This window comes from Propithecus coquereli, unplaced genomic scaffold (genome assembly GCF_000956105.1).
Source record: "Propithecus coquereli isolate 6110/MARCELLA unplaced genomic scaffold, Pcoq_1.0 Scaffold461, whole genome shotgun sequence".
Lineage (NCBI taxonomy): Eukaryota > Metazoa > Chordata > Mammalia > Primates > Indriidae > Propithecus > Propithecus coquereli.
This window is the reverse complement of record NW_012150408.1, coordinates 2,567,709-2,585,629: the sequence shown is the minus strand read 5'-3', so window position 1 is coordinate 2,585,629 and position 17,921 is coordinate 2,567,709. Positions and strand designations below refer to the sequence as shown.

Genomic DNA, 17,921 nt, shown 5'->3' with positions numbered 1-17,921 from the left:
GGGAGGCTGAGGCAGGAGGATCGCTTGAGCCCAGGAGTTTGAGGTTGCTGTGAGCTAGGCTGACGCCACGGCACTCACTCTAGCCAGGGCAACAAAGCAAGACTCTGTCTCAAAAAAACAAAAAAAAAAACCTATAGGCGATGCAAGGAGAAATAACATATTTGTAACAGGTTGAACATGCCACTCTGAATCCAAGACAGGTTAAAAGGGCCAAAATCCAAAATGAAATGATACAGAAGCCCTCAGTCTCTTATGGATGTAATACCAAACTTTGTACTCCAATAACAGAGAACACACTTTTTCAAGCACACATGGAACATTTATGAAACCTGGCCACCTATTAAGGCACAAAGTAAACATCTCCATAAGGCAGAGATAATCCAAATACATACTCTAATCACAATACAGTAAAACTAACAACTGAAAAAATCAAAAAATCCTTTCCTACTGGAAATGTTATTAACTCTCTATTAAATTACTCTTGGGCCAAAAGACAAACTAAAACTATAGAATTTGTTTTAAAATGGTAACACCTTTTACCATAATCCATGATACAATTAAAGCAATGATGCAAAGAAAATTACATCAAAAATGAAAGAATGAAAAGAAACACCAAACTCAAAAGTTAGGAAAAGAACAAAGTCAAAGGAGAAACAAGTGCATAGTAAAAAGCAAAAATCAGCACACAGAAATAGTAAAGCTTACGAATCAAAAAGCTGATATTTGAAAATAAAGAAAATAGACAAACATATCACTAACCAAATCAAGATGAAAGCACAAACAGAAAAAATAAGAAGTGGAGCCGGGTGCAGTGGCTCACGCCTGTAATCCTAGAATCCTAGAACTCTGGGAGGCCGAGGCAGGAATCACTTGAGGTCAGGAATTCGAGACCCATCTCTAGTAAAAGTAGAAAAAATTAGCCAGGTGTAGTGGCATACACCTGTAGTCCCAGCTACTCCAGAGGCTGAGGCAGGAGGATCACTTGAACCCAGGAGTTTGAGGTTGCCGTGAGCTAGGCTGACGCCACGGCACTCCAGCCTGGGCAACAAAGCAAGACTCTGTCTCAAAAAGAAAAGAAAAAGAAAGAAAAAATAAAAAGTGGAAAGAGGAAAGTATATTGAAATAAAGGAAATTTTTTAAAGTGATGCTACTTTGAACAACTTCATGCAAATAAAGTTGAAAACCTAGATGAAATAAATAATTACCCCAAACTGACCCAGGAGCCAGAGAAATTCTAAACAAAAATTCCCGTAAGAGAAATAGAGAATGTAATCAACCCACCCCACTAAACCCATATAGTTTCACAGGGGAATTCTTCCAACCTTCACAAACCAGATAATCTCAATGCTACTTCAACTGTTTCTCATCACTGCAAAGGAAGGAAAACCTCCAAATGCTCTTTATGAGGTGTCTTAACCTGATAAAAGCTGCATAAATGCAAATCTACATATCATCAGTGCAACATTCTAAATCAAATCACAGCAAACATCTAATGGCACATTTCATGTAAATGAATATACCTCATGAGTAAATAGCAGTTTATTTCAGGAATGCAAGAATGGTTCAATATTAGAAAATCCATTAATATAATTCATCATTGTAATTGAAAAGAAAAATCATATGATCATCTCCATAAATGCCAAAAAAAGGCCTTCAACAAAATCCAGAACCCGTTCCTCAAACATAAGACACTTAATAAATGGATACGTTTTAACATAATAAAGTCCAAAAGATAGCAGTTAATTTCATAGTGAAACAGAATACATTCCATGCAAATCAAGGAAAAGGCATGAAGACCATAATCTTTACTTCTCGTTAAAGCTGTGTTGACAGTTTGAGGCGATGCAGTCAGACACAGTTAGAGGCAGCAGAACCGGAAAGAAAACCCGAAGCGGGGCTGGTGGGGAAGGCGTGAATGATGGAGGCTGCCTGGTGGGCACACCGTGCGGTGCTCCAGAAGTGCACCGAAGGCCCCGACATCACACGATGCAATATACCAGTGTAGCACAGCTGCACCTGCACCCCATGAATATATACAAATATTGAAAAAAGGAATTGGAAAGGAAGAGGTGAATTACTTCTATTTTCAGATGATACAGTAACACTTCTGGAAACCCCAAGCAATCAATGAAAAAGCTATGACAAACAATGAGGAAACTTAGCAAGATGATTAGATATCAAATTAATATATAGGAATTGATAGACACAAATATATTTTAAAAGAACAAAAAACTGGAAGACTGCATTGACTATATCAATATTTTAAAGACGATATCTGGGAGTAACTTCACAAAAAATAATGAAAATATATGTGAGGAAAAGACTAAAATACTTTAAAATAAATGTTTAAAAAAACCCACCACAGGTGAAGCCTGACCCGGTGACATGCATCTGTAGTCCCAGCTACTTGGGAGTCTGAGGTGGAGCAGGGGCCGTGGAGTCCGGGAGTTCGAGTCCGCAGTGCGCGGTGGCTGCCCGGTGAGTGGCCACGCACTCCAGCCTGGCAACACGCAGCAAGGCCCCACCTCTTCAAACAGCAACGACAAAAAACAGACAGACTAGACTTAAACAAAGAGAAATGCATTCCATGTTTTTAACAGCACAATTTAACATAAAGAGGTCAATACTTCTAGCTTAAAAAACCTTGGCAGCTACTCAAGATTATTTTAAATTATTGTTAAAAAGCAAGAGTACTTGGGAAAATCACTGCTTTTTTTGTTTTTAGGGTTAGTGGTAGGTATATCTAGACATTCAAACACACTATAAAGCATCCAATAATTAAGTATGTGGTATTGGTATGTGCATAATGAGACCAGGTAACCAGAATGAAGTCCAGACCCAATTACATGGAAATGTAGTATGCAGTTAAGATGGCATCGCAAATCCCTGGAGAAAAGACAGACCTTTAAACAACTGGTGTGTCAGTTAGCTTTTGCTGCAAAACCAAACACCCCAAACATCCTGGCTTAGAACCACTACAGCTGACCGCTTCTCATGAGGCTAAGGGTGGCACGGGCCACAACTCTGGTGAAATTCAGTCTCTCCAAATACCACTTCTAGGACCTGGTGTCTCGGCATTCACACCAAAGCCCAGATGTGTGGCCGTGGCATAGCTGCCAACCAGCCTGATGTGGGTTAGCACCTTTCTCAACGGCACCTTGACATGGGTGGCCCTAGAAATCTGTCCCATGCCAGGCAGGAGGGTTCAGGAAGCAGGGGCTACCCAGGAGGCCCCGCAGTCTGGAAACCTCTAGCTGAGGCCGTGGCCCAGCATCCACACGTTCTCAGAAATGCCGGCGAGTGTACAAGAGAGAAGCTGTTACTGGGAGCTGGGCCCCTGCAGCGGGCGGAGTCCCCACCATGGGCCTGGCCCAGCCTAGGAACCAGGGGGCATCCTCCACGGGCAGGGAGGCTGAGGCAGGCCCAGGCCCACGAATCCAGGGCTCGGGGACAAAGCCCTTCTACCCTCTGGGGGCGGGGGGGCTCAGCCCAGCCCCCAGGAGGCAGAGCTCAGGCCTGCTCAGGGTCTGAAGGGACTGAGTCGTGTCACGTGAGGAGCACGGACTCTGCTGCCAGAGAGCTCAGGTTGCAACCCCAGCTCGCTCACAGGGCTGCTGAGCCATCTGGGCAAGTCACTAACCATTCTGAGTCTCAGTTTGCCCATCTGCAAGATGGGCCTATGCGTGGAGCCAGCCTCACAGGGCTGTGAGGACTCCCTGAAGCACGCAGACCAGTGTCTGGCACCTCACGAGTGCGTCCTCGCCATCCGTGCTATGATCACAGAGCAGGGCTCTGGGCCACAATAATGGTACGAGGGGCCTATCCTAGAACCTGACGCCTCACTGGCCCTGTGGGAGGGAGTCGGGAGGGGCCTGAGAGCCAGACGGCGCTGGAGGGACCAGGCAGAGGCGCCAGAGGCTGGAGCAAGTGCCGGCTACTGGTGTGGGCCAGGGAGGGGCGACCACCTCTCCTCAGGGTGGGAACTCAGGAGAAATGATGGCCGGGAAGCCCGTGATCAGGGGCCACAGTTCCAGCCCCCACGGCAGATATCGAATTTCCTGGTCAGGACGCACTCAAGGCTCGAGGCTTGAGGGTGCTGGGGCTGCCCGAGGGTTCCCCAGCTCACGACCAGGCAGAAGCGAGGGCAGGGAGGGAAGGGTCCATCCACCGTGGGTGCCTGAGCCTGGACTCGACACGGGAAGGCCAGGGCAGGGAAGGACAGGCAGCCGCAGCAGGCATATGTCGGGAGACGGGCCACAGCGGGCTCTAGGACAGACTGGCAGAGCCACGGCAGGCAGGTGGGAGGGTGGCTGTGGGGCCCATCCCTCCGCTGCCAGCCCCAGGGAGCCAGGCCCAGTGCTGAGCTCCGGGGAAGCCGGGAGGAGAGACCACACCCTGCCTTCGGGAGCTGCCAGTCAGACTGGACATGCGGGACTTTGCTGGACAGCAAGGTCACCGGCTGGTCACTGCAGACTCAGCCCCTCCTCCCGGCGTGTTCTGCCCTCGCCAGACACCCGTGGTCATCCCTCGGCTGCTTGCGGGATTCACACACACCGGGAAGTGCGATGGAGAAAGAGGGAGAAGGGAGAAGACACAGAAGGCAGGGCCGTAAAGAGGTCCCTTGACACCAGCCTGGAGAACGGAGGCCCCGTACGAGTGCAGGGGACCAGTGCGCGTCCACGAGGGAAAGCGAAGGTGGACCTGGCCCCACACCACAGCCCCACAACCCCAGACACGTCGAAGACCTGAATTTCACAGGGAAAACTTTAGAACACCCAGAAGAAAATACAGGGACATAGCCCTAAGGAGTCGGGCTGGGAATGACCTCTTAACAAGAAACAAAAAGCTCACCAAGCATAAAAAAGTTGATAGATTTGACTACAGTAAAACTGAGCATTTCTATTTACCAGACGTCAGAAGGAACGAGAAAAGACTAACCCCAAACACCAAGACGACATCTGGGATACGCATGACCAGCACGGACGGGTGTCCAGGACGCAGACAGAGCTCACGCGCACCCGCAGGACAGGGAGAAGCAGGGACAGAAAGGCGCGAGAAGGCGTTTCTCAGCAGAGGAAACAGGGACAGCCAATGCATGGTCTGCAGGGAGATGCACATCAGGACCCCAGCGAGAGGCGGTGGATCCCAGCAGCCCAGCGGGAAGGGAGGTGTCCGACAGGACCCAGGGCTGGGACGGGGGACCAGTGGATCCGGAAGGACTGCGATGACAGAGTCCACGGGGGCCACCACTGGGGAACCGCGGCAGTGTTTTCTTGTTACGGTGATCATTCGCGTACCTTCTGCCCTGCAAGTCCACTCAGCCCACGCACGAGGCACGCCCAGGAAGATCTCAGAGCGGGGTTGCTGGTAATAGAACAAAACGGAAATGACCCAAACATCGATGGACAGGGGACCTCAAAAATAACCTTGGAATCGTGGACATAATTCGTTTCCACACCAGTGAAAATAAACTACAGCTGCACACATCAGCGTGGATAAGGCTCAGGAACAGTAAAATCGTGAGTAAAAAATGCCAATCTTCGATGTTTACACGTATTATGCCATTTTCGTAAAGCTGGACACACACACACACACACACACACACACTACCCTGTGTAGACACACGGTAACCTGTGCACAGGCGAACGATGCACACAAAATCCAGAGCGCGGGGCCTCTGGGGCGGGACCAGCTGCAAACACACGGACGCACGTGCCTGGGAGTTCAGTTCTGGAGCCAGACCTCAGGGTCACGGGTGGTCATCTCACCATCCTTTAAAATGCACATTTATTAATACAACACACAGAGCACATTAAATATCCGAAGACACAGAAAACAAGAGGAGGAAAACAGTGCGGGTCTACACAGACGTGGGATATGTGCATCCCCGTCGCGTGCAGCACTGTTCTCATCTGGGTCACAACAGGAACCCGGAGGGCTCTGGTGGCCAGGGCAGGGACGGGGACCTGGACTGGAGGGGGTTTCCCTCCCTCTGGGCCTCGGCTCCTCTGCACACCACCTGAGGGGAGATCTCTGCTGGGGTGACAAATGGCTGGCCCTGACACCATAGGGCCCCCCTTGGTGGCCACTGCAGGCCTGGCGGATGCTCACGGCACTCCCTCGCCGAGCACACAGCCGGCTTTGGACTCTGCTAAGCCTCCACTGCAGGCTGCCAGAGTTGGTAGATCAGACATGGGACACTACATGACACCTGCTTGCTGACCCAGAGGGGCCATCTGGTTCGGGCCTGGACACCTAGGTGCCCCAGGGAGGAGCCACTGGCTTTGGAGCCGTCCTGGGCCAGACGCCCTGATGCCCGGCAGCGTGGGGCATCAGCTTCCCAGCGCCCACCCGGCAGCCTCCAGTGTCCTGGGCGGGCAGGCTCTGGGCAGCCCCTGTGCTGCTGTGCTTCCTGCACCCGAACACGGCTCGCCTGGCACAGAGGCAGGGGCTCCTCACCCCGCTCTAGTCTGGAGCACCACGGAGCATCGCCCATTGTGCCCATGTGCTCTGCTGCCACCTGCCCCCAGGAAGCCCCTTGTTCCGGGCAGACAGAATGGACTGTATTCTGCCCACTCCCTTGGCAGTCGGGCCTCCTGCCTTTTCCGCTGCGCCCCTGCCTGGTGAGCCCACTTCCGTCCCCTCACAGCCCAGCTAAGGATCCTCCCTGCACCTGCCCCAGCTGCCCTCCTCCCCGGGGGAAGGAACGACCCGTCCTCTAGAAGCTGACGACACAGAGTTCTGGTTCTCACAGGGTGTGCAAGCACCACGTGCTGCTTTGCACTTGCGAAGTTGCTGAAACAAAAACACTCGGATTGTCAGGAATAAAGACGCCAGAAGCGCCCTCGGGTCTGGCTGCTCCGGGCTCGTCCTCTCTCAGGCCTGTCTCCTCGCTCTACAACCCCCACCCCGCCCCGCCCAGCATGCTCCCCCTGTACGACTCCACCTCCTGCGTCACACCCGCTCAGACACCTCCTCCTCCGGGCAGTCTCCCTTGCCTTCCCTCTGCCTGGCCTCACTTATCCTCAGTACCTGCTAGAACACTTGGTGGCGTCCTGCCCTGCCTCCTGCGTGTCTGTGTCCCCCACTATGGGGTGGGGGTGCCGGATCAGGGCCCCTGCTGACTCGCCCCAGCCCTCAGCAGGGACCTGGCACCAAGCGGGGACGCAGCAGGGCCTCGAAGCAGCCTGAGCAAAATCTGTGGTGTCGGTCTTCATGGACGTTGTAGTTTAGTGACAGACACATAATGATAGAGAGTCACTGTCGGGTGCCTTGAACACAGGCAGCCAATCCTTTCCCGAGAACTTCACGCTTGCGCCAAGAGCTCACTGGTGCAGAAACGTGAACTGGGCAAACGGGTGTGCAGAACTTTCCGCTGACAGAGTAAGGTGGGGGGAGCGTGTCACGGAACCACTGGAAGGCCACAGGGTGCCCCGCAGAGATGGGGCAATAAACAGGAACTGACAGACCCTGTGCACGGGTCGGGGCAGGCTGGGTGACGCTGAGTAACACACGACCCCACTCGGCAGGGCACAGCGGGGTGTTCCTCTCCCACGTCACGTGCCGCCCTGGCTCTGCTCCCGTCCTCTCCGCTCCGCACTCAGGCTACCCGAGCCGGCTCCATCTGGAGCGTTGCCTTCATCGCAGCGGCAGGAACACAGAAGTGGTTCTCACGGCGCCGGCGCTCACAGCATGGGCCCACGTGTCTGATGATATTTCACTCGTCATCAGCCAACCCTTTCTCATGCCTGACAGTGACAAGGAGCAGAGAGGCAGGACCCCCAACACAGAGGGCACTAAGGCCAAAGGCACTGAGGGGTCAGTGATAATCCCGCTCCATGCCGTGGTCAAGGTTTGATGTGCATCCCCTAGGAGCACCAAAACCGTGGACTGCATTTTCCACCTAGAATTCACTCTGGCAGTAGTGAGGACACTATATTGCAAATGGGCAGGAGTGAGTGGATTTGGGGAAAAAAATTAGGAGGCTGTTTCAGTTTTCCAGGTGACAACAGGACACAACTTGAAACTAGGACCAGAGCAGTAGAAGCGGAGAAGAGCCCATGGATTCACCGCCAGGACTTAGTGACATGCAGAGAGCTGCAGAGGAGAGAGGGTGTGGCCTCAGGGTGGCAGGAGAAATGCAGCAACTTGGTCCTGGTGGCTCGCCAGCTGCCGTGCCAGTCTTCTGGGAAGTCCAGCTACTCGATACTTGGGCTCCTCCATTGTTTATCCCGGGTTCCCTGAGTTCTCCTACTAAATTTCCCTTCTTGCTTAAAAAAACAAGAGAAAAAACCATGAACTCTGTATAGGAGGCAGCAAACGGATTAATGAGACAGAGACCGGCTGAGGGAACTGACAAGTGAATGACAGCGCGACCGGGAGGATTAATTCCTGTCCCCAAATGCTCAGAGTGAAGAGAAACTGGTCTCGCCCAGAAGAAAAAGGAAGGCCTCCCAGCTGGGCATCCCTTACAGGGCCCCTCCCTCCCCCACCTGCCCATCAGGGTCTCTGTTCCTACCGGGAGCCACTGCCAATTACTCCTGGGACAGAGAAAGAGGGTGCAGAGGAGAGAAGAGGGGAGGAGAGGGAGGCAGATGATGGGTGGGCTCCAGGGAACTGTCACTCCATCTTGTCCTCCCCTCCATGTGGCCTCCCAGTGCTTCCCTTTCAGAGGCCCGAACATGACTGTCAGAGCTGGGAGCCCTGGGGGTGTGCAAACACCCCACAGATGTTCAGTGGCAGCAGCAGCAGCATCCGGCCACCCTACAGGAAGTTATAACCTGGGGACCTCACAAACATAGATGGCCCCAGATCCTCCTCTGCCCGAGGTGACCTCAGTAGCCATGAAGGAGGCAGCACTGAGACGCACAATCATGCGATCCTGGACTCAACTCAGGTCAGCCCCAACATGTGAGCTTTGTCGTCGCTGTCCATGGTGCTCGAGGGTAGACTCACAGCTGCAGAGATGTGTTCAAACACCAAATCATAGTATGTCAGAGCTGAGCGGGGTGCGGGAGCTCATTTACCTGGTGCCTCATTTTGCTGATGGTCGAGCAGAAGCCCAGAGAGGGGAAGGGTTTCTCTGCAGGCTGCACAGCAGAGGCAGAGCGGGAGGAAGCAGCCTGTATATGTCTGCTCAGACACAGCTCATTTCCTACCGAAGGTTCCCGGGTGACACCCACTACCCAGAGTAATGGCCAGTTCTGAGACTGCAGACAAGGATGTCCCTGAGGATGTGGGAGCCAGACAGCTGCAGGGCGGCCTCCCAGGCCGTGGTGGGCAGGCCCCGCGGATCCCTCTGAGCCTTCTCTGCTGCCGTCCTGCTCCCTCTCCAGCCTCCTTTCCAATGCTCTGAGCACAGGAGGCCGCAGACTACAGCCCGCAGGACAAGCTGGGCCTGCCACCTGTTTTTCAGGGCTCTTGCCTTTAGAAGGGCCCTGTAAAATGGCTGAAAAAAATCAACAATAGAACACTATTTCATGACAAATGAAAATAATATGTAATTCTGTGCCCATCAGCTGTTTTTGCAGCACATCAAGGCCCATTCATTTGTGAGTTCTCAATGGCTATGTCCGAACAGCGACAGAACTAAGTAGTTGTGACAAAGACCGTATGGCCACAAAGCCTAAAGTATTTACTCTGGCTATTTCAAGAAAACAGGTTCCCAACTCCTCTGGGAACTCCAAGCTGGCTCCCACCTTAGCAGCTTTGCAGGAGCCGCCCCTGCCTGGGGCCCTGTTCCCCTGATGGTCCTTCCCTCGTTTCCTCCTGGCCTCTGCACAAACGTCACCTCTCCACAGGGCACTTCTCTGCCCACCTCCCACACATCTCCACGGACACCCTCCATCCCATCGCCCATTTTCCGTTCTTCATCTGGATTGGCCCGATCTGAACTCGTCTTCCCCACTGGTCCATCTGCTCTGCTACAGGGTCAGCCCCTGGGGACAGCATCGTCAGTGCTGCTGATCCCTGCACCGGCACCCAGCCAGGCCCTGACACACGGAGGGCGCCCAGCGAACGTCTGGTGACTGAGTAACTGACGATGGCAGGACAAGGAGCAGGCCTTGAAACTGGGAGGGAATCTCACCAAAAAAATTGTCCACTGGGCCCTGAGGCCCCTGAACATCCCTATAGATGCCAATGATAAAGCAGCTGACTTTGTCTTAAGTAGCAGATTTACTGCAGGCCACAACCTGGACACCCCTTGCGCAACTTCCACTCGTGTTGCCCTAGAACTTGTCTGGGGCCAAAAATATGATGGCCCCATGGTGGACATGTGGAAGCTGAAGTCATTCTACACAGCATGGTGACTGGGATCTTGCCATTTCTGACAAACCTCTGTGAAGCTGAGGAAACAGATTCTAGGTGGCAGATATAAAATTTCATTTCTTCAGAACTAAAAAGCAGCATGAACAAATTTGGTACCTTTGAACCCAGGGAGAGGCTCACACTGTATTACATCATGGGACACCCATGGATAAACACTGGCCAAGAGACAATGCCCTGATCACCAGGACCAAGAAAAGATTCAGTTCATGGTGTCCATGGCATCCAAGGCAGATCACATCCAAAAATCCTTACTGGGACAAAAATTTGCTGACACCATAACCTGGTACCTAATCTTGGGCTACAGGATACCTGAGGTAGAAGGCTACGTCATCAGAGTGAGTTCTGCGGATCCCACCAAGAGCTGCAATTCAACCACGTCATTCAAAAAAACCATCGTATATTAAATACGGAATTGAGAATATTGGGAAAAGCACAGTTCATATGTTCTTCATTTGTTCTCTCTTAAGTGTGTCCAATCTGGTCATTCAAGGCTGGTCTAAATATTCTGTATTAATAAAATATTTGAGGTATGATAAGGCCATCAGATCAGAAGATGAATATACTAAAAAGACAATTTGTTATTCACAGTTCGCAAGAGGAAGGGCATAGCATACCACACAGGGCCACACAGGGTGCAGCAGGCTTGGTCAGGAGGCGCGGGGAGGGGGCCGGGGATTATGGGCAGGAGCCTGTCCTGTGCTTCCTGCAGGGAGAAAAGACGAGGGGTCAGCAGACTTAGGATGGGCCAGTGGGAATACTTTCAGGGCTCTGGGGCATAGGGCTGTCCACCGTAGTCTGGTTTCTGTGCTGGGGTGATTCGCACAGGGGGTTAGAGGCCCCAGTGGGAAAACCCACAGGAGAAGGAGTTGGGGTGTAGACACTAAATTAGCATGTATTTGAAAAGTGCACCCCGAGAGGAGGATTCCTCCAGAGGGGATGGTGGGTGAGAGGGAGGCAGGAGCCCAAGGCAAAGTGTCAGCGTATCATCAGCTTATGCAGAACGAGTACTGCCCAGCATGTGCATGTTAACCCTTTAAGTTTACAGAAGCTAGAAACATTGACAATACCAGGGATCACTCAACTGTCACCTTCTCAGAGAAGCTTTCCCTGTCTATGCCATCTGCAGTGACACCCTGCAGCCATCCCCATCCCCTTAGCCATTACCCACTACATGGCCTTCGTGCCATGTAGTGGGTAATGGCCTCTCCCCCTCTGCTCAGCACCCTGACATGGCTTCCACATCATCCAGAGTAAAGTCATCACGGTGGGCCCAAGGCCTGCAGGATCTAGGCCCCCGACCCCCCATGTCTCCTCCTGCACCACTGCCCCCGCTCTCAGTCCACTCCAGCCCCACCCCTGCCCTCCGGGGTTCCCTGAGCCCTGCTGTATTCTCCATAGCACTCATCTCTGCCAACATGCTTCACTGTACGAGTTTCCCCTCCCTCCTCCACCACAGTGTCACCTCCCAGGAACAGAAGCTTTTTTGTTTTTTTCTCATTCACTGACTTGTCTCCAGCCTAGGACAGAGCCTAGCACACACCAGAGGTCAGTAATGAACCAACAACTCTCATCACCACCTGACATGTGTGTGTGTGTGCGCACGCGCACTTTACAGTTTTCACTTACTCAGCCAATATTCAATGAAGCCCTACGAGGAGCTGGGCCTATTCCAGACAATGAAATGTCCCAGGCGGTGAAGCAGGCAGGGAGCTCCATTCTGATGGGCTGACAGTCTGGGGAGAAAGAGAAAAAATAAGGGAGCAATATGTAGTCAGGTGGTGACATGCCCCACGAAGAAAGATAAAGTCAGGAAGGACCTTTGAGAAAATGCCTGAAGGCATTTGGAGTACAAGTAATGCACTGGGCAGTGTTCCAAAGAGAGAACAGGAAGTGCAAAGGCCCTGAAGCCATGGGGGGTTGCAAGTTTCAAAGTCTGAGTATTTACTCTAGATTGTTAGTTTTATCTCTAGTATGTATTTTGCTTTTATTTGTAATCCTTTACCTGCCATCTTACATTGCTATTTAACATGAGCCCCAGTAATGCTGTGAGAGATGACATTGATCTGATCCAAGGTAGTATCGGTCGGTAGAGGCGCTTAAAAGTGGTCAGATTCTGCATATAACCTGAAAGTGGGGAACACAGGATTTACTGTTAGATTAGACGTGGACTAAGAATAAAAGAAGTGGAAGCTGCCTCCATGTGTTTGGTTTCAACAAGTGTAGAATCATCATTTTCTACGCCACTGATGGGTCCAGTAGGATGAGGACTGAGGACAGATTCGTAGATGTTACAACACAGAGGTCACTGCTCACTCTTGTGACTACAAGGGACAAAAGCCTGAAAGGTACAAAAGAGAGAACAGTTGATGATGTAGAGGAGAAAGGAGAATCACCCTTGAGTGGGTGAGAAGGCCTGGGGTCTAACGAGGGGCTGGTTGCACCAGGAGCAGACAGTTCACCCACAGTAACAGAATGTAAAGGTGGTGCCACAGGTGTAAAGACGGAAACAGATATGAAAGGTCTGTGTTCTTTCTTCATCATGCTGCTGGGAGACAGGAGGTCCCAGGATACGGCACCACACAGCCCCGGGTGGTGAGAAAAAGGGTTTCCCATGCTGGAAAGACCTAGCTCTGCATTTCTCAGCAAGGCAAACAGCTCTTAGTCTGAATCTCAGCTTCTGCCTCTGGGGCACTGCTATGAAGGGGTCAGCCTGACGACCTTAGAAGAACGTTCTGAGGAGAAGCCATGGGATAACTGCTTCTGTGAGTCAGAATCCGCCAACTTTCTGCCAAGCTCAAAGCACAGCACCTCTAGGAGAGGCCGGTACTGTGTTCACTCCTATTTTGTAGATGAACCCACTGAGGCACAAGGAAGTGGAGCCACGAGCCCAAGGTCACAGGACTAGTAAGTGTTGAAGCCAGCACTAACTATATCTTGTCTGCTGCAGAGTACCTTGCAGTTTAAGAAGACGTTCCACACACTATGTATCTCACTGGGGCTCTACAGCACATGTTTGAGGGAGACACGTCACCAACTCCATTTTAAAGGTGAAAAAACTGAGTGAGTCTCAAAGGCACAGACCCAAGGTCAAATCCAAGTCTTCCACCTCGAAGAGGACCGTGAGTGCTTAATAATCTAGCTGTTATTACTGGCTGGGTTGTGCGACCTGTGAAAGCCACCTTGGAGCCATATTTCTGTGGAAACTCAATGGCAGGGAGAGGCCCTAGGCTCATCTGTGGAAGGAAGCCCAGGGGCCACTAAAAGGTGACACAGGAGCCACATGGTCTAAGCTGCGTTTAGGAATCAGGGAGGAAGCCTCCTATATTCATTCAGCGTGAGGACGGCAGAGTTGGGGTCGCTCAGTGATCACTCACCCAGGCTTTCCCAAACTGCCCTGAGGAGAATCAGCTCGAATACTTGTCACCACATTTCCCAGGGCCCGCTTCCCTGGAAAAGCTCTACCTTTCCCTGGGAAGGCTCTCCTGGGGCAGAGGAATTTGGAGTGTTAACACGTCCCGCCCCTGGGGTGTACCTCTCAGGCACCACTGGGGACGCTGACAAGGACTGTTCCCAACCTTGCCCGCTAAAGACAAGAAGCGGCAGCCACACAGCGAGAGTCAGCGGCGCACACATAACCTCCTTCCTGGAAGGAGTACGCTGGCTTGGGGCACTGGCGCACGGCGAAGGCCACTGGAGGCCGGCGGGCACGCACCTTCACCGCGGTGCTCTGGGAGAGCCCGCTGCCACTCACGCTGCCCAGTCGCCCTGGCCGCCCACGGCGCTGGCTCGTCCTTCCGGTCCCGCGCCGCTTGTCTGCGCCGCCTGATGACGCCACAGTCCTGCGCCGCGCCGCGTTCCTGCTGCCCTTCCGGCCGTTTCTCCGGGGACTTCGCAGAGGCCGGGCCGTCCGCAGCTTTCTGCCATGCCCACGCCGCCGCAGACCTCCCCGCCGTCCGTCCCGCTCCAAGGCTCCGGTGCAGCCCCTGGCGCGCAGGCCGGAGGGGCCGCCGCCTCGGAGGTCTAGACAAGGCTGGCGACGGCGGCCCGGAAGGTTCTTTTCCGCAAATATCAGCGGTAGTTCCCCTAAATACCAGCACGACTGTGTTTCCCGGGTGCGCGGGAGTCTAACAGGCTGCCCATCTACTTTCACTTGCCTCCCTCCTGCCACCTGCGGTGAGGAGGACGTGGTAAAACGAAAGAAAAAGTAAATGCGGAATTCGCAGTAGAGGGGATGGCTCAGAATCCATCCAGGTAATGTTCCGTCTTTTAATGGATGCAGGATTCGTGAGATTCCTTTTCTTGTGCTTTGTAGGTTATGTTGTAAACTAAAGTCCTAAGCACCTTTGCTGACTGAACGGACCCTCTCTTAGCCAAGGGGACCCAGAGAAACCTTGAAACTAAGTTCTTTGTGACTCTGTTTTCAAATAGCCTGTCTTCGAGCTCACTAATTCCGCCTTCTGCTTGAAGACGGGCTATTTGAAAATGCACAGTCAGAAGGGAAAAAAGAATAAAAAAGAATGAAGCTCATATACAAGATGTAGAAAAATAGCCTCAAACGGGCAAATCGAAGAGTTATTGGCCTTAAAGAGGAGGTAGAGAGAGAGATTGGGGGAGAAAGTTTATTCAAAGAAATAACAGGGAACTTTCCAAACCTAGGGAAAGATATCAATAGTCAGGTACTAGAAGGTCAAAGAACACCAAGCACATTTAACCCAAATAAGACTACCTGAAGGCATTTAATAATCAAACTCCCAAAGGTCACAGGTAAAGAAAAGGTCCTAAGGGAAGGAAGAAAAAAGGAAAAAAACATAAAAAAGCTCCAGTACCTCTGGCAGTAGACTTCTCAGTGGCAACCTTGCAGGCCAGGAGTGAATACCCATGATAATTTTTTTAAAAACTGAGTTGTGGGCCATGAAGGGAAGGGAGGTCGGACATGCTTCACACTCCTGCCCTTTTGGAGTTAAATACAGCATTAATGTTAAAACAGAAATCACGGCCCTGTGGAGTGGCTCACACCTCAAGTCCCAACACTTTGGGAGGCCGAGGTTGGAGAATTGCTGGCATCCAAGAGTTTGAGACCAGCCTGACCAACATAGCGAGACCCCCACTTCTAAAATGAAATAAATTAGTTGGGTGCAGTAGCACACACCTTTAGTCTCAGTACTTCGGGAGACTGAAGTGGGAGCATCACTTAAGCACAGGAGTTCAAAGCTGCAGTAAGCTATGATTGCTCCAGTGCACTCCAGCTGGGACCACAGAGCAAGACCTCTTCTCTTTAAAAAACAAAACTAAACCAAAAAAACGCTATCCTAAGACTGACAAAACAGACTCTGTGACAGTAAGATACTAAATTATTAACAGACCTAAGGCCATACAGGGCAAAAATTATATCACACCTGCAGGCCATCGATTTGCTTAAGGGATCATTCTGAGCATATTGTGGCCTGCTTTCTGATTGGCAGACCCTTTAACTTAATAAGCATTCCTTTTGACTGACTACAAGTCTGTAGACAAACGTTTATTTCTTTAACTAATTACAAATCAATGAATCTTTGAAACCGCCTACAACCTGTAAGTCCCACACCTGTACTTCGAGATGTCCCACCTTTTCAGGCCAAACCAATGTATACCTTCCATATATTGATTTATGATTGTACCAGCAATTCCTGTCTCCCTAAAATGTATAAAACCAAACTGTAACCCAACCACCTCAGGTCCAATTACTCAAGACTTTTTGGGTATGGCTCCCTGGGCTGATGGTCACTCGTGTTCTGCTCAAATTAACTTTTAAAAGTTATTTTACAGAGTTTGGATTTTATCCATTAGCAACATGTAGGTTATCTTTTTTTCTTTAGAAGAGGAAAAGAAAATGATTATTCTGCCAATGAGAGGTCCGGGGTACAAAGGAGCTTTAAAACTGTTCCTGCTCGTTGATCCAGTATTTCTACCTCTGAGACTGTTACTTAAGGAAATCATCAGAGGAGGGACAAGAAAGCTCTGCACGATGTTCATTGCAGTAGTATTTATTAAATAAAATCAGACACTACTACATACCCCGAACAGGAAAGAGTGAGGTCAAGCATGACACACTGCGTACAGACCGTTATATTACCTGTGTAAATGTTGTTTTAAGGGAATTTTGCAGGGCCCCTGCAGGGAAACAGCGATACACGAGACAGATACCGCACCTGCCCTCTTGGAGCTGACATCCTCTTGGGAAAGACAGACTGTAGGCAAGTGGGCAAACAAGACAATTTCAGGTTGTGATACGTACACAGAAGGACGAATGGGGTGATGTGGCAGAGCCTCATGGGGGTGAGGAGGGCTCTTCGACGGGGGTTACACGGAAGGCCTGTCTCAGGAGGTGGCATTTAAAGTGAAGCCTGAATCAGGAGAGGGAGCCAGCGAGCTCACCAGCCAGGGACAGACATCCCAGGAGAGGGAGCAGCAGTTTCCTAGCTCTGGGGTCTGGAGCTTGGCTGTGAGGGACAGCGGGGAGGGTGTGGCTGGAGTGGGGAGCTGGGGGAGACGGGAACCCTAAGAAGCCCCACGGGCCCCGTAGGCTGCGGTGGAGCTTGGATTTTGTTCCAAGGGCAGAGAGCTGCAGAGCGGATGCAGAGGAACCTGACTCGGTCTAGGCAGCTGCTGGAGGCGTCAGGGACGAGGGCGCTGGGCTGCGGTTACAACCCACGCTACAGGGGGAGACGGGCGTGGAGTGATGCAAACTGTGTCCTTTCCACTGTATACGAAAACAGAAAACAAAGCCCAGAAGTAAACAAGCAAGAATGCAACAGCAATTACCTGCAGGTGGCAGGATTAGAGATGATTTTTACTTGTTTTTCTTATGCTTTTCTGTATCATGCCACACAAGGAAAACAATAGCAGAGATTCAAAAACCTGAATTTGGATCAGTCACGGCACTTAGATGCAAATGAGAGAATCGGCTCTTTGTAGTTTGAGCCAAGGGGGATTTATTCCTAGGTATTTGACTGAGGCACCAGGGTGCCAAGCTGGGATGCCCCATAGCCCAGAACAACTGAGCCTGAATCTCACCTAACCCCACCTGACTGTTGCCGTAGAAACCCCTCGGTCTGTGATGCTCAAGCCTGGACACTGGAGCCAGCTGTAGAAACCACATTCACCTCTAACAAATGTTATAATTGCTCTATCTTATTCCTAGTCCCTTCCTGTGCCTACTTAGATAAATCTATCATCAGTCATATGTTTAGAAGAAATATAGTATAGTGCTAACTGCATGCAGTTTTAGGCATCCACTAAAGGTCTTGGAACTTGACCTCTGAGGATAAGGGCGAGTAAACTATGTCAGAGCTAAGCAGGGTGCGGGAGCTCATTTACCTGGTGCCTCATTTTGCTGATGGTCGAGCAGAAGCCCAGAGAGGGGAAGGGTTTCCCTGCAGGCTGCACAACAGAGGCAGAGCGGGAGGAAGCAGCCTGCATATGTCTGCTCAGACACAGCTCATTTCCTACGGAAGGTTCCCGGGTGACGCCCACTACCCAGAGTAACGGCCAGTTCTGAGACTGCAGACAAGGATGTCCCTGAGGATGTGGGAGCCAGACAGCTGCAGGGCGGC

The 17,921-nt window shown here is 51.4% G+C and overlaps 1 long non-coding RNA gene across 1 annotated transcript; it reads right to left on the bottom strand.

Annotated features, from left to right (window-relative positions):
- Window positions 1-1,667: 1,667 nt before the first annotated feature.
- On the bottom strand, window positions 1,668-12,049 carry LOC105818982. Its single transcript, XR_001137936.1, has 6 exons — window positions 11,956-12,049; window positions 10,916-11,032; window positions 5,632-8,270; window positions 5,298-5,364; window positions 2,361-2,527; window positions 1,668-2,016 (listed from the first exon to the last, which is right to left on the bottom strand). It is a non-coding gene; the product is annotated as an uncharacterized LOC105818982 (long non-coding RNA).
- Between the last annotated feature and the right edge of the window lie 5,872 nt (window positions 12,050-17,921).